The sequence below is a fragment of the Nuphar pumila genome, chromosome 15, assembly GCF_984573655.1.
Source record: "Nuphar pumila chromosome 15, dmNupPumi1.hap1.1, whole genome shotgun sequence".
In the NCBI taxonomy this organism is placed as follows: Eukaryota; Viridiplantae; Streptophyta; class Magnoliopsida; order Nymphaeales; family Nymphaeaceae; genus Nuphar; species Nuphar pumila.
The window spans coordinates 32,633,940-32,655,374 of record NC_143263.1 but is presented as its reverse complement, the minus strand read 5'-3'; the positions used below and the strand labels follow the sequence as shown (position 1 = coordinate 32,655,374).

At 38.1% G+C, this 21,435-nt stretch overlaps 1 long non-coding RNA gene across 2 annotated transcripts; it reads right to left on the bottom strand.

The window, feature by feature from the left end:
- Positions 1-7,311: 7,311 nt before the first annotated feature.
- Positions 7,312-17,220, bottom strand: LOC149815045 (uncharacterized). Of its 2 annotated transcripts, XR_016427850.1 has the most exons (4): positions 17,142-17,220; positions 16,963-17,060; positions 11,306-11,418; positions 7,312-7,419 (listed from the first exon to the last, which is right to left on the bottom strand). It is a non-coding gene; the product is annotated as an uncharacterized LOC149815045 (long non-coding RNA). The 2 variants fall into 2 exon arrangements; XR_016427849.1 differs by having other exon boundaries at positions 16,963-17,210.
- Positions 17,221-21,435: the final 4,215 nt, after the last annotated feature.

Below are 21,435 nucleotides of genomic sequence, written 5' to 3'. Positions count from 1 at the left end.
TTTATTTTCAGACATTTGATTTTTTAACCGTCTCAAACATAAAATCTTGTGGTAAATCAGACAAGATATATCATGGTAAATAAGCCATGTCATCTCTCTCTCTCTCTCTCTCTCTCTCTCTCTCTCTCTCTCTCTCTCTCTCTATATATATATATATATATATATATATATATATATATATATATATATATATATATATATATATATATATATATATATATATACATTAGAAACACTATCATCGAACACCTTTGGCATCGAACAAGCTTGGACGCACGGATGCAAATGAGCACCACGCTTACAATCAGCAGTGCAAAAAATGTCTGATTTGTGTTGGACGACTTAACTGTTTGATGATACAGGTTACTCATATATATATATATATATATATATATATATATATATATATATATATAGAGAGAGAGAGAGAGAGCATATTAAGCCCCATTTTTTGTTCTGCCCCATTCTGCTTCATAGGTTTTAAGTGTTTTATGACAAGCCTGAACCGTTAGATGTGTTTAACATGCTCTATTTAGTGGGAATTGACTCTTGGATCATGTTTTCTCCATGAAAAAATATTTTTTTATGACCCAAGAAAAACTGATACCTTTGTGGCCATTGATTTTGGATCACCAGAAAAAACTCTATACAGATCAGGTTCCTGCGATCCAATAGCGCGTTCCGACTAAACAAAACCTATAGATCACATCTATGGTGTTAGACTAGAGAAAAAATACTTACAACTATGATTTTTGAAGGGGCCTAACGAGACCTAAAGAAAAAGGGGGCCTAAGAAATGCATTACTCATATATATTGCTACTACAGTTTTGTACACACAATCTAGTAGAAAATTCTATTTTTTCACAATTTTTTTCAACTTTTTATGGATCTTACTTGACAGATATGTTACACATTGTTTGTTTAGTAGAAAACACGTTTTAGATCATGCATGTAAGCAAGTTTCTCAAGGGAATAAAAAAAAAACAATGGTGTAATGTACCAAATTTTTTTGACTTCAAAAATCACATATTTACATTGAAAAAATATGATTGAAAACGTGATCTCTAGCAAACAAAACCATGCCGATCACATTTATAGGATAAAGATTGAGGCGATACAACTTGCACTAAAACTCGATAATAAAAAAAAAAAACAAATTTACTGATCAAATAGATTTGACCCAATGCATGGTTTTTAGTAATAATTAATGAGAAACTCCTATAGGCTCAGATAAAAGAAAAAACACCTATAATTATTTTTCTTTAGAAGTGGTTAGGAACATAAAAACTGGTTAGGAGCTGCCAATTATTCTACTGTGTGAGTGCTTTCACCACCAATAGGGAAAAATGGTGGGTTTAGGCAGAAATAAAAGATGGTTTCCTTCTGCAAATTATATATGTGGTTTTCCCTTGGAAGAGGGTATCCAGGATCTCTTATAATTATGTGCCCTCCCCCAATGACATGACGGCATTCATATATAGGCTCCACAGCAATATAATTAAGGGTGTCAACGGGGCAGGTTTACCGGGACACGATTCGAACCAAAAGCTATTGGGACCGGGTATGGTGATAAATAATAAGATCCGATTAAGACTTGGGTTCGGATTCGAAGGTCCGATTAATACATGGACCTGGGTATAGTTTGTAAAATTTTATACCAGACCCGGACCCGACCCAAGTTCCGATTAAGACCCACAAATTTTCAATGTAAAAAAAATAAAAAATATGGTTTTACCAAGTATGGTCTGGGTCTGGTTCATGAAGTTCTTATCGGATTCGGGTATGGTTTTTCTTATAAGGACCAATTAGACCAGGGTCCACACCCGAAAACCGGGTCCAAGTCTGGTTCCACCTGGGTCCGAACCAAACCCGACCCATTGACACTCCTAAACATAATGCAGGCTCCATTCAAAATGTTGTGATTGGCTCGAGTACACAAGAGATCATTTAAAAGATCCATAGATCCCAAATACTCTCTTAGATGGATCCGTAATCAGTGTTTTTCCATGCTACTCCAAATCTTAAACCAAATTCGAATAGGCTAGATCTGATAAGTTCAGATTCAGTAATTGCCCCTATCTAGGCACTACATTGACATCTGTAAGCCCGTCCAAAGTTTGCTAAATGCATTCAAGCATTAGGCTGTCATCTCCAACACAGTTAGCATGAGCCATGACAATAGAGAAAGTTCAAGCTGTGGTTGTTAGCCACAAGGTCAGTCCTATGGCACTTTCTCAAGTTTCAAGAAAGGAGCTTTATTTCAAGTTAGAACCACGATTACAACTTGCATTTTCTCATGTTTCACTAAACTTGAGAAAGTACTATGATTGCAATGTGCAATCACGGAGTTGTGAAAATCCAACTTTCAAAGAGCAATGCCATTTGCCCCTAATGTAATCAAAACAATAAAACATAGGCCATGGTAGTACATTTTTTTTTAAGGCAAGTTGGGGTTAGGCAGACTCCTACCAGTTAAACTATATCATTGGGTTTTGAACTTGCATAGTCACAACACGCAGTAGCTGCTCCTACCATAATAGATAACTTTTAAAAAGGTACCAAATTGCAATGTCCAATAGGCTTGAGAATCCTTTTCAGCCCCTATGCATTAGAAAACCCAAGAAAAACTGATACCTTCGTGGCCATTGATTTTGGATCACCAGAAAAAACTCTATACAGATCAGGTTCCGGCGATCCAATAGCCCGTTCCGACTAAACAAAACCTATTGATCACATCTATGGTGTTAAACTAGAGAAAAAATACTTACAACTATGATTTTTGAACGGGCCTAACGAGACCTAAAGAAAAACGGGGCCTAAGAAATGCATTACTCATATATATTGCTACTACAGTTTTGTACACACAATCTAGTAGAAAATTCTATTTTTTCACAATTTTTTTCAACTTTTTATGCATCTTACTTGACAGATATGTTACACATTGTTTGTTTAGTAGAAAACACGTTTTAGATCATGCATGTAAGCAAGTTTCTCAAGGGAATAAAAAAAACAATGGTGTAATGTACCAAATTTTAATTTTTGACTTCAAAAATCACATATTTACATTGAAAAAATATGATTGAAAACGTGATCTCTAGCAAACAAAACCATGCCGATCACATTTATAGGATAAAGATTGAGGCGATACAACTTGCACTAAAACTCGATGATAAAAAAAAACAAATTTACTGATCAAATAGATTTGACCCAATGCATGGTTTTTAGTAATAATTAATGAGAAACTCCTATAGGCTCAGATAAAATAAAAAACACCTATAATTATTTTCCTTTAGAAGTGGTTAGGAACATAAAAACTGGTTAGGAGCTGCCAATTATTCTATTGTGTGAGTGCTTTCACCACCAATAGGGAAAAATGGTGGGTTTAGGCAGAAATAAAAGATGGTTTCCTTCTGCAAATTATATATGTGGTTTTCCCTTGGAAGAGGGTATCCAGGATCTCTTATAATTATGTGCCCTCCCCCAATGACATGACGGCATTCATATATAGGCTCCACAGCAATATAATTAAGGGTGTCAACGGGGCAGGTTTACCCGGACACGATTCAAACCAAAAGCTATTGGGTCCGGGTATGGTGATAAATAATAAGATCCGATTAAGACTTGGGTTCGGATTCGAAGGTCCGATTAATACATGGACCCGGGTATAGTTTGTAAAATTTTATACCAGACCCAAGTTCCGATTAAGACCCACAATTTTTCAATGTAAAAAAAGTAAAAAATATGGTTTTACCAGGTATGGTCTGGGTCTGGTTCATGTAGTTCTTATCGGATCTGGGTATGGTTTTTCTTATAGCGACCAATTAGACCTTGGTCCACACCCGAAAACCGGGTCCAAGTCTGGTTCCACCTGGGTCCGAGCCAAACCTGACCCATTGACACCCCTAAACATAATGCAGGCTCCATTCAAAATGTTGTGATTGGCTCGAGTACACAAGAGATCATTTAAAAGATCCATAGCTCCCAAATACTCTCTTAATTAGATGGATCCAGGGATCTCTAATTTTTTTTTTAAGGAAAAATATGTATGTATTTTAAAAGATTGGAAAAGTTACAGCATGAGTTTGAACCAGAGTGATGAGATATCATTCAGTACAAAGAGTAACGATCCAAGAGTCCTATAGTAGGTGATTAACCATGTCCGGCCACTTAAAACTCATCCCGATTAATTAGCAGTTCATGTCGAGTGGCTTTGGCGATTGTGATTGGGTCCCTGTGAACTCTGCTATTGTGTTGGACCCAGATTTGGTGCAAAAGTATAAGCACAAAACAGCGCCATGCAAAGATATAAATTGGGCCGGGCCCGATTTAATAGTGATTTGTTTCATCTTCTCACCTCCTGAATTCCCAAACCACCCTCTCCCTCGTAATTAGTGATGGTCTTCCATGAAACTAAATGCTTTTGATTCTTGCCGGACCAAATGAATGTTTGAAATGTTCTATCAATCTGCTTTTTATGTCTTGCTTGGGATTTGCACATTTTGCAAGTGCAATAGGAAGCTTGTAAGAACATGTTTCACTAACGTGACCCTTCCTGCAATATAAAGATTAAAACTAACCCAAGAATTTGTTCTAGCGAGCACCTTTACCTCACCTTCCTTCCAAATCAGATCTCTTGTGACCCTGTTACAAAGAGGAAGACCTCGGCAAATTTCCAATTTGACACCAAAAAAATTGTTGAGGCAAATGATGTTGTGTGATCATTGTCATTGAATGCCAAAAAACTGGATTTGAGGCCATTAATAGTAGGCCAGATAGCTCCGAAAAATATACGCAGCAACAACCACAAGTTGAAAATATTTTCCTCATTACCATGTCCAAAAATGAGGATATCGTCGGCAAACAGGATATGAGAAAAATAAATAAATCCCGATACGTCGGCTTCATGGAACATGCCTCTCTAGATAGCAGATCGAATTATGTAAGAGAGGGCTTCCATGACGATAATAAAGAGCAATGGTGAGAGGGTCACCTTGTCGAAGCCTCGTATGTAAGTTAAAGAACATACCTTTTACTCAGTTGCAGCTAATCGCCATGGAGGAAATTCAAAGTAGCTCATTAACCTAGATGCACCATTTCCCTCCAAAGTTCATTTTGTCCATACAAGCAAGCAATAAGTCCCACTTAACAGTGTCGAAAGCCTTTAATTTGTGAGGTCCAATTTGAGTAAGAATGCCTTCGTACGTAAGAGTGAATTGTATGAACTTGTTTATGGGCAGGGATGAATCTCTTATGTAGCTTTCAACCTGAAATAAAAGCATATTGGTGTTTGGAGACGATCTTGTTAATCACTAGCTGTAGACGCATGGCCAATGCCTTGGAGATGATCTTGTAAATTGTTTCACTTATCACAATTGGTCTGAAAATTTCAATGGTAGTTCTTGAGTCATCCTTGGGTATAAGATGATGCAAACCCAACTAAAGAAGACTCATATCCAAGTTCAAAAGTCCAAGTACTTGAGGTGGACCTCATTCCTGCAGATCTAGATCCAAGCTCCAAGCTCAATTTAAGGAAGCTTTCAACAGCTCAACATTGAAGAACCTAATGGGATCCACCTAGGAGTTGCCCCTTCTATTTTTGGAGGCCAAGGCCTTGTAGAACCCACCCCTTGGGCACCAATGCTTACTTTTGGGCTTCATGAAACTCGTCTAGCCCTGTTGATGACCCCCTTTAATTGTAGTCAAGAGGAAGTCCAAGAGTGAACTTATTTCTGTATTGTTGACTCTATTTTTTATTGTGGTACAAATAAGTTTACCTAAGTTTAGCCTAGGGGTCTAAGGTTTATCTAGTTTCAGCCGTTGTTTAATTATTGTAACATGTAACTTGTGAAGGCTTTAAGAGCCCTCCCTTGGCCAATATATAGGCCTCATTTTCAGTCTTGAGCATGAATGAAAAATCATGAATTTTAATCTCTCTCTCCGGCTCACGCCTCTAAGGGTCTCTCTTTCTCTCAATTGTGAGTTCCTATCCCCAAGACTAGTCTCTCTCTAAGGGTTTATCCCTCTTAATTGAACGAGTTAATTCCTTAGTGGATTTGTTCTTCCAAGTGAACCAAGGTGCAGCTTAGGCCCACCTGAACCAATGCAAAAACACCATTCAATGATGATCTCAACCCTTTCAAGCTCAAACTGCAAAACCTCAACCTTCTCTAGCTGATTGACAACTATAGAAAACCCCAACCTACTCTAACTAACCTCAGTAAGTGGTCTTAGACCTCGCCTTAACCCCAAACCTAGCTTAGAAACCCCTAAACTCAAATCTGCCCAAAACAGAATTTTTTACGAAACCTATTTTTTGTTGGACTTGAGAAAAATTCACCCAGCCCAAATCGTTAAGCCTCTAGGTCTAAAATTTGGACCCAGCCTTCCTTAGGATATCTAGTTTAGCACATCAAAAAATCTTGATTTTATCATATCTCAGTTCTGAGATATTAATTTTTCAAATTGGGTCTACTTGAACCAAACTCAGTCCTACATGTAGAAAATCCTAAAAGACTCCTGACTTGTCCTAATTATTTCTCCCAAAATACTAAGCGTCTAACCTTGAAATTTTAACTCAACCTAATTCAAAGTATCCAAAACTTTTCTCTAAAATTTGGAAATTTTCTGTGGCATTGTTTGGGCATAGTGAATTTTCTACCAAAGTCTATTAGAATTTCTCTACCCTGTTACCCGAATGACTTTAACCTAAACCCTTGACCTAACCGAGCTTACCTAAACTCACTAAACCTAAACCCAGACCCAGCCACACACCAACTAATATAAGAGCAAACTTCTTATGTCTATAAAAAACAACTAAGACTAAAATCCCAAAATGAACTTCAAAATTTTCACCCAATTCATGAAAGACACCAACATTAAAATGGGAGGTTTCAAAAAACCGGATAACCACCCTCGAGACCAGTATAGCAAACTTCACCCAGGTGGTGCAGTAGCTCCAGACCATCGTGCAAGTCACCTACCAGCACCAACCCTTCAACATTGGAAGATGAGGCAACAACGATCATGAGGAGCATGATGATCGTGAGCTGGAGGACATGTGTGATTCAATCCTTCGATGGAACTCAAAAGAGCATGAGTCTACTTCAAGAGCTCATTAATTCAGTGCTTCTGTAACGCCCCAAATATTTAGCATTAAAATTTTAAAATAATTTAATTTTTTTTTCTAAACATCTGCGGAAATGCTATATTAAATCTTTAGTCAGTTTATTTGGGCGGGTTACAAGTAATAGTACATACTCAAGGCATTAACTAAAATAAACTCTTATATTGAAATACTACAAGTTTAAAATCCCAACTCAATGATTTATTATAAATTATATTCCTCAGGACATCCTAAGAAGATATGGTCACATGACACTATCCATAGCGACGACCACAATTGCTCACCTTTCAGTTTCCTGAAAATATTAATTTAGAAGGAGTCAGACTACCACGTCTGAGTTAGAAGCATAATATCGATATGAATGTGCTCAGTGTCATGTGTACAAGTATATGTGCAACATGTTTAGATAGAACTAATAACCATTTAACAAGTGATATATGTACAGGTCACTAAGGTCAAGTATTTTATGATATAATCCATCAACATCAAAGCACGATACAATATATATATATGAACCATAGTTATATAAGTAATAACAACTTTGAAACTAATGTAGATGTACACCTAACTTAAGTAAAGCATTTAATATAAAGTTTGCATAAAGCACAAACACCAATGTTCAACACATCATTAATAAGTTATCACATTTTTCATGACAAGAAAAATCAATTTGAGGCATGCACCATAGGAATCACAGCTTACTCAACAATTGCAACATCAAGTCGTATGCAACTACTTGAAGATTTTTCTTAATGCACTAACTTTATGTTTCATCTTGTTAATTATCCTTTGGGTATGCACAGACATTCGACATCATAGTGGATTGAGACCACATGGGGGCCTATTATTTTATAACCCGTGTGACTAGCCATACGGATATCCAAAGGAGAGGATTCACGACCGAGAGAGTACCCCCAATGGCTAGAATTAGAATTAAGATGCACCATGTACTTCTGCAGAAAACTTGGATCTACCACCTAGGACGCATTGGTAGTACTGACCCCCTAACTCCGAGGACTGGGGACCGGGTGAGACGTCTCGCTCTCACAAAACATGAATGACCCACGAAGTTTGTACCATCTCCAAGGTAGACCATGGGTCCAATAACATACATCATCCTTCAAGTGTACCCAGATCCCTGAGAAATCAGTAACATATACCGTTGTCAGGTATACCCAGTATCCCGAAAAACCAGTAACATATACCATCTTTCAGGTATACCCAGAATCCCTTATTTATTTTATATGTGCATATTTTTCATTCTTGTTAGTTTGGGTCCAGTAACATACACCATCTTTTAGGTGTACCCAGAACCCTAGGAAATTCAGTAACATATACCATGTTTCAGGTATGCCCAGAATTCAAAATTTTCATTTATGTCACCATGTATTAATTTAACTTTTGTTTTTAGTGCTAGGGTATACATATCAACACCACTGGTTGTGCCGCAACATGGCATAACCCAACTTTAACAATTCATAAATGCTAGTATAACACTATCAGTTTTCTGCGAAGCTGTAAGCTCGATTTTAAGCTTTCACGTGATCATGGCATGAAAATGTCTTTTATTATGCAAGCTTTTCAGAACACACATAGATCAACTAGCATGTAAACATGTCATAACATGAAATCATGATTCAATTATATGCAATTCACATAGCATCATAGGTGCACATATGGCATCACAAGGATTTGACATGCTCAGTTTTAATTTATACCATCGTGTCTTTATAGGTTTTCTTTTATTGGTGCCATTATAATAAGAATATGTATTTAACCACAGGCAATTCATGCATCGAAACCTTAGTCCTAACCTTCATATGGCAATTACATGTGCTAATCATGTTTGACATGAATATGTCATGGATATCTCATTCATGTGCTACATTCATTAACACATACCCTCTTTTCACAGGCATAGGATAAATTCATCATGTTATTTGGACATGTACACTAAAGTGAGCCTCTGCCCTAACCAATGTATGTGCGCATTGGTGCATTTCATGACTACTCTAACCATGTGTACAATAGTAAATCTCCCGTGTAGAATACATTTCATATGTAGGAAGAATGACGAGTATAATTTGAATTTCACAGTTTGAGAATAAGCTAATCATCCATTTCAAGGACCAATAGTGCAAGAATGCAACTTTTGAAAAAAGGTGTATGTGTACGCTATGGTGGCCAAAAGGCCCACCAAATTTTCCCTTTTCTTTAAATCATCAACTAGAACAAGATTATGTACATGTTTGACGTTTGCTGAATATAAGTATTTTAGCATTTATAAGATTGCACTAAGCCATTAGTCTCACAAAATATTGTATTATATATATATATATATATATATATATATATATATATATATATATATATATATATATATATATTCTCTTTATACCAAAATCCATGATTATAGTTTTTAGTTTCAATATATCGATCATTGAACACTTTTTTATCGCTTGATAACACATGTTTCGTGTGTTAAGGTAATCCAAACATTTGTTTGAAGGACACTTTGAACCACTTAGCATATACCTTCCAAGGTACTACTTAGGTTTCAGCTGGGTTCACGGACTCACCGAGGTCACTTGGTTCAATGGGATGTTCAATTTAGAATCACATAAGGTAATTGTTGCCTATTCCTTGTTTGTTTTGGCTCGGGAAATGGCTTGTGGCAACAAAGCCTTAGTTCCAACCATAGGTGTGAACATCCGACCAATCCCACTAGGATCGGTCCCAAGGTTGCTGAGTCAACTAGGCAGTGATTCGGATCTGGATATGACATGCCACAGCTGCGATTGTTATGGTCCACGGTCGGCTTCGCGGAACGGGCCAATAACCACCCAGATATGCATATGAGGTTGTGGGTCCCCTGCTGAAATACGTCAGCAGCCCACAAGGCGGAGGCACCACCCCCACCACTAAAATTCTGGGTTAGTAAACAATAATTGTAAGTTGGTTGCCACTTACCCGAACCCCTGTAGGTGCAGGAATTTTTCTACGTACATGCATATATGTGCAGGCATTTTAACGCACAGGTATGTGTAAACACTCACGTCTGTGTGTGAGTGTGGACTCTTGGTCCACTAACATAGAATGATAACTAGTTTTTGTCATGTACATAACACCTAAAATCCTTTCATCGTTGTATATAATAGAAGTCAATTTCAATTGATGCATTGAAAGTAAACAATCACCAAATAAAGCACCATGACACCTTGCATTTCCATCCACGCTCTTACACATTAAGTCAATTGATCAATGGGTTAACTGTAGGAACTTATGACCCCAATTAGTTTGATGCTCTTGTCACTAGCATAGAGAATAAGGAAAAACGAATTGCCATAGGACTGAATACTAATATTAATTTCTGTTAATGCCCATTATGCCAAAGACCTGTATCATCATGCACGCTAATACTGATAATATAAAAAAAATCTTTTTAATGAACTTGTTACATAACACCTAGATGCAAAGTACACAGACTTAATGATAAAATTTAATTTCTGAAGTAACTCACCCACCTACTGTAACAATCACTATTTGATACCCATTAATAGTACTATTCACCACTAGATTCTTGGAAAATTTTCCAGAAATTCACCCACATGAACCATCGATATTTCCTGGAATCGGATGGTTCCTGTACCCATAATAAGACTAAGTATGCCCTACACAAATGATTTTATAGACAAAACTATGTGTATAAAACACCCACCACTTAGGTTATACTGAACAACGCAAAGAAAGAAAATACAACAGTAGGTAAAACTCCTTAAAAAAAAATCAGAACACCAAATCTATTCTAACACAAAAGAAGAAAACCCTCTATGAGTGTCGGTTCACCTACGGAAGAACAGATTCACATTTAAGTAAAAATAAAACTTCAATACCAACTTTCACAAACTTGATACGTGCTAAATCAGAAAAACACAATCTATGTAGGCACGCTGACAGAACCAAGATTTTGCCCTTATAGGCTGAACCTTCTCTAATGAGCTGAGCAGTACCATATCTCGGGCTTGAGACAAGCACTCGGCAAAACCATAGGAAAAATATACACTCCTATATATGGTTTTTGAGTCAACTAGGAACGAAATCGAGGTAGGTTCGAAAGGATGCAACAATATACGGGTACTACAGGACACAAAACACATGCACAAAAATATGATGCCTCTTACTTGTTGAAGACCGAAGGAGTTTGCGAGAGTGCTTCCTCTTGCTCCACATGTCTCCTTACTGGTTCTTACCGGGATTCACCGAGGTGGAGATAGAGCAACAATGGTGGCAATGGCTGGTATAGAGAAAACATGAAGAGGGATGAAGATGAATCCCACAATATATATATATATATATATATATATATATATAATTTTATTTTATTTTTGTTAAGTCCCTTCTCCATCCATTTTTTTTCTTGAAACTGTCCTTCCCATTCAATGCCCCTTATAAAACCCCTCTTCCTTTTCAAAATTCATGGGAATGAAAACCTTCCCAAATAAAAATGCTTGGGATTCCTCTTTGGAAAATTCGCCCAGCCCCCTCTCTCCTTGAAAACATGGTTTCCATTAAAGTCACTTTAATGAGGAGTTACATATTTGAAAAAAAATGAATTGACTTGTTTTTTTTTCAAAAAGAATCCAACGCAGAGGAGGATTTGAACATGGGTTCTCTTCCCTAAGGGGTAACGATCCCCACTAGTGCCTCAGGATTGATTTCGTTGTAAATCCTTGCAACACCATTGTATTTAACCTCGTTATGGTGGAATGGCCTTTATAAATAAAAGTTTTTTTTAATAAAAATGTTATGACGCACAAGGGGTTTGAACCTGAGTCCTCCTCCCTGAGGGTACACCCTCCTGACCACTGAACCAACTCCTCTTTAGTTGCTCATTCTTGTAATTAAAATTCTTTTATCTTCTTATGAAAATCCGTCCAAGTCCCTATCATGTACGTTTTCATAAGATTTTTTCGTGGATGGGGGGGGGGGGGGTTGTAAACCAAGGTTGTGGTTCCACACAACTGTGCATCCCACCACAATACCACAACCGCACTTGTTGCAATATTGACCTTGTTTAATTCCTTTATATATGAATTGATTTTCGATGAATCTCAAATACGAGTTTGATAAAAATTATATTTTAGATCTTCTAAACCTTCTAACTAGATTTTTGGATCTTGATCGCAATTCGACCATATTTGGATCCATTAAGATCCAATTGGATTTTAATTGAGTTTCAAATCCGTCTAGAATCCGAATCCATTCATCGTATCCGAATCCAGATACTGGATCCATTTGATCCAGTTTGGATTCAAGATCCATTTGGATCGACTCTATATCATTTTATCATATTTATTTTAAAGGATTTTATCCTTTATTTAGTTTGATAATTATCAAAATGTTGCGGGTTTTACAACTTCTTTCCCTTGTTCTCTTAAAATCCTTTTTCCTATATTTTTGGGAAAGTCCTCTATGACTGGTTGTAAAAGTCAAAAGAATACTATATAAACCAAATAGTACCCTGTGAAAGTAGGATAGGATGTGTCATTGCTCACCTCAAAGGTGAAGCACTTAGGTGGTATCGTTGGAGCGGACAATGTCATAGACCCCCCAACTGGATAGAGTTTGAAAGTGAACTCTTGAAGAGGTTTGGACCCTCTTCGTATGTCAATCATAATGTGGAGATGAAGAATTTGAGACAAAATGGGTCCATACCAGAATACCAAGCAGATTTTAGGGATCTAAGCATGATGTGTAGTGATTGGTTAGAACCTGCCTTGGTTGGCACATTCATGCGCAGACTCAAGAAATCTAAATTAAGCTTATAGATCTAGACTCACAGACCTTTAAATAGTGTTATACGAAGGCATAAATAATGAAAGAGCATTTGAGAAGATTTGAATTTATAAAGAGGCCTATTTGACCCTCGATAAACTGAGACAGTGCACCCAAGTCAAGGAAGAGGGTGCCAAGCCCAAATTCAGACCCTGTCAATACCAAATCTGTGAGAAAGTCCTAAATGATGAAATGATGCAACAAAGGGATATGTTATAACTGTGATAAAAGTGGAGCCTAGGGCATAAGTACAAAGTCTTAAATATGTATGTGGTTTGCGAGAGTAAGAAAGTGAGAATGAATCAGTCCAAGATTTGGGAGAAACGGAGGAAGAATTAGACCAAGGGATTGAAATCTCCTCCAATGCCCTTTTGGGAATGTCCATTCTGAACTCTATGCGTGTGAAGGTGCATATGTACTAGCAACAAGTCAAGGTATTGGTCGGCATCAGGTCAATCGATAATTTTGTGTGGAAAGACCTTATGTCGATTCTTGGATGTTACATCAAAGAACAATCGAGTGTGATGGTAGGGGATGACAACCACCTTAAGTGCATGAGTGTGTGCTCTGACACAGACTTAGATCTCCAAGGATCTAAATTTCAAGTGGATCTCTATGTGCTGCCTATCAAAGGTGTGGATGTTGTTCTAGGGATGAGTTGGCAATGATCTCCAAGACTGGTCCATTAGAATTTCAACAAAATGGAGATGAGCTATGAGAATGATAGAGAAGTGACATGCCTAAGGACCCATAGGCTTAAGAAAAGTGAAGTCGTAGGCCTTCCAACAATTTAGAGCTACTCAAGATGTCATCCCTTATGAAGTCCTACAAAAGGCCAAAAGGGTGCCAACGAGGAAGCAAGATTTATTGTGCTCCTTGTAGTAACTTTTTAGCTATGGAGTAAGGCATGCCAAATTTAAGGCAATGACAAGAAGATCTAGAAGTTGAAAAATACCATAAAGGAGGATCCTAGTGTCCACCCCCACCACCAAGTGAAGGGTGAGGTAGTGTTCTACATGAGAGGGTTTATACTTCACAAGAATTTCAAAATGATCCTCGATCTCCTCCACCATTACCACTCATCCCCCTTGGGTGGTCATGAAGGGGTCTTCAAGACCCAACATCAGATCAAGGGAGAATTTTATTGGCCAAAGATGAAAGATGACGTAATGAAGTTTTTCAAGGAGTGCATCGCATGTTAGGTCAACAAATACGAGGCAATCAAGCTCACCAACTACCTCCATTTGTTGCCCATTCTGGATTGAGCATGGTCTGATATCTTAATGGACTTTATAGAAGGACTACTTCCCTCTAACTAAAAAAAAACCATCTACGCTATAGTTGATAGGTTTACCAAGTTTTTCCATTTCATGGTTCTGCCTCGCAAGTGCTCCATCCAAACTGTAGTAAAAACCTTTCACCAAAACATAAGCAAACTCTATGGGATGCCAAAGTCTATTATCTGTGACCGAGACTCCATATTCACCAACTAATTTTAGAAAGAATATTTCAGCATCTTAGGAACCAAGATGTGAAGAACCTAGTGGGACCCAACTAGGGGATGCCTCTCCTATTTCTGGAGGTCAAGGCCTTATGGGACTCACCTCCTTAGGCGCCCCAACCTATTTCAGGGCTCCATGAAACCTGTGTATCCCCATTAATGACCCCCTTTAATTGTAGTCAAGAGGAATTCTAAGAGTGAACCTATTTTTGTATTGTTGACTCCATTTTTAGTATAGTCCAAATAGGTTTACCTATGTTTAGCCTAGGGGTCCCATGGTTTACCTAGTTTTAGCTTTTGCTTAATTATTATAACTCATAACATATGAAGGCTTTAAAATCCCTCCCTTGGCCTATATATAGGCATCATTTTCAGTCTTGAGCATGAACAAAAAATCATGAATTTGAATCCCTCTCTAAAATCCTCGCCCCCTAAGGGTCTCCCTCTATCTATCTATCTCGAATCAATTTTCTCTCTCTTAATTGTGAGTCCCTACCCCCTAGACTCATCTCTCTCTCTCTCTAGGGGTTCATCCTTCTCAAATCTGCTAGTGGATCCCCTAGTAGATATGTTCTTTCAAGTGGACCAATGTGCAAGCCTAGGCCCACACGAACCAATGCAGTCAACATCATCAAAAGGCAGTCTCGACCCTCTCAAACCCAAACCATGGGACCTCTACCTTCTCTAACTGAACCACAACTATGGTAGACCCTAACATACTCTACCCAACCTTAGTAAGTGGTCCCAGACCTTACCTAGCTTAAAAACCCCTAAACTCAAATCTATGAGACAAGGAGGAAATTCAATTTGTTCTTCTATTGGAACAAGTAAATGCATGAAAAAACATGTATTGAGGTCATATTCTCTTCACCATTGAACTCTAGATCTTTGTCGCCAACCTACCTCATGTCATATCCTTCACTCCTCGATTACTAGCGGATCATGCTTCGACCTCAAACTTGTTGTTACTTCAATTTTGTTTGCTTCTCTCAGTCTTCTCAATGTCATGAAGTTCACTTTACCATGCTTAGAGCTCTTGGAAACTTGCCTTACCATTTTTCTTGCTCCATTAAATTAAAATTTTCCTTAAAATTTTTTTGCTCCACACTTCCAGTCTTGCACCACACTCCACCACTTAGTGATATTGTCAATGATTTCTGGATCTTGAAGCCACCATAATTCAAATCGGAAGCACATATTGTGTTGGTGCCATTCAATGTCCCTGGATAAGGTGATAGGTGTGTGATATGAGACTGTGAATGATTCAATTGATGCATGAGCATCATAAAACGAGTTTATGAAGGCTCTATCAAGAACAAACCTATGCATCCATTTCATGGTGGGTGGGCATTGCTTGTTTGTCCATGTGTAGGGACCACCTTCCATGGCAATTGCGTAGAGATCCCAAGAGAAAATGAAGTCGTTGAACTTGTGCATGAACCAAGTGCTTGAGTGCAGTCGATTAGAGTCCACCACAGACATGGTTGTATTGAAATCATTGCCAATGATCCATGGTAGATGAAAGCCAGCTGGCCAGGTGATCCATCTCTTCCAACATGACTGCTTGAGGCCGCTTGTGAGTAGGACATATACGAATGTTAAGCAGAAATCAGTAGAGTTTGCAGGATTGTGAAAGTTTAATGTTATTGAAAAATCCTCGTGCTCAATATTAAAACCAAGAAGACACTCCTTCCACATGATGAGAAATGACCTTTTGAAGGTATTAATTCAAACTTGCAGCTTGTCCAAATTTTTCTGATTAGTGCCTCCTCTACAAATTCCATTTTTGTTTCACATATGCAAAAAATATCGAATTGGTCTTGCTTAAGCCAATTCACTGGAAAGGCTTGTTTTTCAAAGCTACCCGAACCTCACATATTCCACATTCCTATTTTCACTTTGATAACAAAATTTTAACACCCTGAAATGAATGAATGATGATGGCCCCTGTAGTTGAAATGGCCAACAAAGCCTTCCTCTGCTTGATATCATTGACAATGTTACTTCTGGCTTGCGGTTTCAGGGACACGACAATACAGATTTTAAGTTCAACCAAGGAGTTGATGAGCTTACCATTCCAGTCAACATGAAATGCTTCAGCGCAGTCAATGGTAGTGCTTGTTTCCATTGGTGCGATTGGAATTTGTAGGTATCTCCAAAGGTCGGTGATGACCTTTAGACAATGATTATCGCCATTTGCCTCGCTTGACACCTCCTCACAAGTATTGTCAATGAAGAGAACATCATATACTCTCTCAACGTTGACATCACCCAATGATTTGTATTTAAGACAAGAGGGGTGTAACCCCCTCTGACGATTTTGTCAGAGGGGATGAGTCTGAAAAAAATTTAAAAAGGGGAAAGACGGTTCCCCATTTAGGGGGAACCACCTCTTCTATAAAAGAGCAGGGGGTGAGGATAAACCTCACCCCACCATGAGGGAGAGAGCGGCAAAGAGCGAGAGAGAGACGCAGAAGAAGAAAAAAATTACAAGGAGCTTACCGATTTTCGGCACCGGCAATGAGGTAAGACCGCCTTCTTCTTCTTCTTCTTCGTTTTCTCCTTTCTTTTTCGAGCAAAGGAGGCACTAGCAGCCATGACTGCCGACAAGCTATAGAAAAATAAACAAAAAAAAAACAATAGAAGAGGGATTGCGGGAGAGAGAGAGAGAGAGGGTCGACCTACTGTCACCAGCGGTCAGTCCCTCTGTCAAAGGGAGCATGGAAGGAAAGGGCCGACAGGGGCCAACCCCTCTTCACCAGAGCAACGGAAGGTGGCTTTGCCCCTTTCACTCTCTTTAAAAGAGCTCAGACCAAGTTCGGTTTGGGCGCGACCCAAACCGAACTAGGTCGGTTTGGGTCGCGCTCAAACCGAGCCAGATTTTAAAAAAAAAGGGGGCTCGTTCGGCCTGGGTGCAACCCAGACCGAAGTGGGTTGATCTGGTTTGTACCCAAACCGAACCACATGGTTCTTAAAAAAAATTGTTTGGTCGAACTAGTTCAGGTTGGGTCAGTTGAGACCAAACTGATCCTCGTCGAACCGATTAAAGTAGAGTCAGTTTAGACCAAACCAATTTGAACCGAACTGGTTTAGATCAAACCAAGTCAGACTGAACTGGTTCAGCCTTACAAGGTCTCAGATCCATTTTGATTTAATCTGGACCAAACCAAATCTAGATCCAATCTGATTCAGTCAATCTAGACAGATCCAAATAGAACTGGATCCAGAGATATATGGGTCTTGATCTAGAGATATATAGATCTCGACTGACTATTCTAGATCTAGAGAGATATGGTTCGAATCAGTTTTGAATCTGAATCAAAACTGGATCTGATTGGATTAGTTTAGAATCCAGATTAGAACTAGGGCTGGGGCTGGGTCTGGCCAGACAATTTTGGATCCATATCAGAACTGGATATAGATCCAATCAGATAGTTCTTGATTCAGATCAATAAGTGTTCTGGATCCAGTTAGACAGTTTTTTGATCCAGATTAGAAATAGATCTAGATAGATTGTGAGTTATTTTCGAATTATGAAAATAATTTTGAAATGACCAAAATGTTCTTGTGAGTATCCAAAATCTATTTTGGTAAATTGGGCATAACTTCACACTTCAAACTCATAATTGAGTGAGGTTTAGTGCGTTGGACTCGTATGCACAAGAAAATCTGCTTGTCCATTGATTTTGGTCAAATCAGAGACATAAAAATTGAGGTCTCACGAATCAATTTGGGAGAAGTATTTTAGTAATTTTGTTAGAATATAAGAAGTTTTGTGCATTAATACGAATATAATTATCTAATGACCAGATCCTACTGTTAGAGCATCATGAGACTCGATTACGACTAAAGAACAATATTCACACTCGAGGTAAGGGATATTATAAGTAATTTTAGATGTGAATAAATATTTTTACGTTGCATGTTGTTGTTATGAATTAACATGATAGCTTTTAAATGTGATTGTGATATGCATAAATTGACCATGCATGATATTATGAGATGATTGCATATACATGTTAATTATAAAATATATGTTAGTTATTGTATGTCATGCATGTTAGAAAGATTATTTTGTGACAACATAATGATGTGATAAATTGCTAATAACATGCATTGTAATGATATTGTGTTTAGACTTGAGTCTTATTTTTATTCTATTCATGTTGTATGAATGAATATATTAAGATTAACATGCATAACCCCTTAAATTCTGAAAGTGATAACCTGTATTAAAGGCTACCTAGTTCGCGGTCATAGTGTAGTCATCATAGAGAGTGGGCTATCAATGATTTAACGATATTGAGACTCTATATTATTGCATGCTTATTATGAGATAAGTGTGAGTCCTAATGTCATTCTGAGATTAAAGAATGAGATCTATCATGATCATTTCACAATATCACTCATGCGAGAATGAGTGAAATACGAGTTTGAGAATGTGGGTCTATGTATTGAACTTAGCCTATGACTTAGGATTACACTTACACAGTATTTGGGGGACTCTAGACGACCATGGATGGTTGAGTACTTTCATGATTAGGATGTAGCATGAACCATACCAGGATTGAGATTGAGTCTAACCTCTCGGCTAGCTACTGGCGGGGTTTTCTTTTTGTTTTATTGCAGTATCTGGTGGTACGGGGACCACTGTGAGTGTATGGTTCATTGTCTGACCAACTTATAGAATTGAGGTGTTCTACATAGGTTGTAATGCCCATAGACGGTTATGAATGGTATAGCCGACCTAGGAGTAGTGTGGTGTAATAGAGTATTTATGAGTGTATTGAAGGGTAATTAAAAGATACAAACTTGTGTAGTGTATCAAAAACTAAACTCAGACTAGGGCTTAGAGTCCACTATAGTTGTAAGTTTAAGTGTTATTTGCTTATAATTATTCCTTACTATGTTGTAGATTCACCTTCCTTTTTAATTACAACTGTACGTTTTAAGCACACTAGCACATACAAGACTTGATCAATTACTTCTTCGGCAAAGCACTTGTTAGTTTTTACTTTCTTGTGATTGAACATTTATGTAATTGTTATCTTCTTTTGTTATGAATGATGAACAATTTAAAGAAAGTGATTTGTTGGAAGATAATGAAAAAAAATTAGCCATATTTTCTCTTTGTGAACTCTGTACACTTTTTCTTTGAAAAATAATAACAATCGAACTCGAACTCGAACTCGAACTCGAACTCCTGAGGTCCCAAATCAAGTTGTTACAAGGGGTCCACACATAGAGTGAGTGGGCCAGGTAAGCAAGCCATATTTTATTTTGATGGTTGTGCCTAAGCCATCAGACGGTGGAGCCAAGTGAGTTGATTTTCTAAGGGTTATAATTTAAAAATTGCACATTTTGAACCATGTTACTGTTAGTGTGCCCAAGGCGCTTAACATGCCCTTGACCTCCATAATGTGCCAACCGTTTTAGAGGGGCTATAATGATTAGCATTGGGCCAATACATATCATCAGTGGTGAGCCAATGGGAGGCGTTCATAGGTCGGCTCCCCATTATTATGCCCATTGAGATCTTGCTAGATACACCTTGTTGGCTCTAACTGGTTCTGCAATTTTTTGGTCGCCTATCTAGGAGTTCAGAGGTGCCTTCCACCTCCATGGCCTATTTGTGCCCTCCCTTGTCCTTCTTGGGCTCATGCGGTGCTTTCATGTTATAGATAGGTATCCATAGACTCCCCATATTAAAGGATCCCAACGGTGTGTTTGTTTGTGCCAAAGGGTTAAAGGAGACCCTCTAGCAGGATATCTTTTACCATGGAGGTGCTAACTAGATCTGCTTCAGATGTCTCAAGGGTAGATGGGTGAGACTATATGTTGCATCTTTTCATCCAGGCCTACCACATACTATAAGGTTTGGGTTGTTTATGGCCACAGGTAAGGCAGAGGTCATATAGACGGTCCTCTGCCTGAAGTTTAAAGTGGTATAGAACCCGCACCACCAGTCGCCATCCCAAGCTGTAGAGTCCTGAGCTTTGCACACCTGCATTTTCAAGGCTTTTGTAAAATTATCTGACTTACCAAACCATGTTGGGTTTAGCCTGCGCATAAACAAAAACAAAGAAAGGAATATGTACATGACGTCGCCATCGATGAGCCTGAATCGATGGCTGGCGGTCGGTACTGGTGGCTGGATCGGGATGAGCTTCGCTCCTCAGCCAGACTGCAACCCTCCAATGAGCGCAGACTCCTTCAGCAGTCGGTGAGCAGAATCCCTCTTTCCCTCCTTAGTCGAAAAAGCTCAGAAAAGGTATGTTTCCTTAACCATTTTCTATGTTTGTCTCTACATCCGGGTTTCTCATTGACACCCATTTATATAGTATGTAGCAGAGGGGTCAGTTAGCATAATTGTTCCCTACCTAATCTTTTGTATGTTTATCAGTAGGAACACAAAAGGAGAAACTTGCTAAATTGTGGGTAACTGCCATGATAGGTGGCTTATCCCAACATTCTCTCACTTGTTTTGATGATAAACTAGTAAACTTTATGGGAATGACTTGATGAATAGATTGACTTTTACAAATATATTTTATAGATCCTTAGTTAAATCTCTAATCCTTATAAGATTAACAACAACCATAATGAGAATCAATAAATTGTATGTGATCACTTTATTCATATGTGTATGTCAAAACAAAGAGTTTAACAAGCCCATCCTCAATACATGTTCAGAATATAATCCCGGTGCTAGCCCTTTAGTAAGAGGATCAGTAATCATCTCTTTGGTATCAATATTAACAATATGCACTAGATGATTATTTGTCCTTTCTTTAACAACAAAGTACTTTAATTTCATATGCTTACATGACATAGTACTTTTATTGTTATTCGAAAAGGATACCACAACTTCATTATCACAGTAGATCTTCAATGGTTTCTCGATGGAATTGACCACCTTTAATTGTGATATGAAGTTCTTTAACCATATGGTCTGCGAGGTAGTATCGTACAATG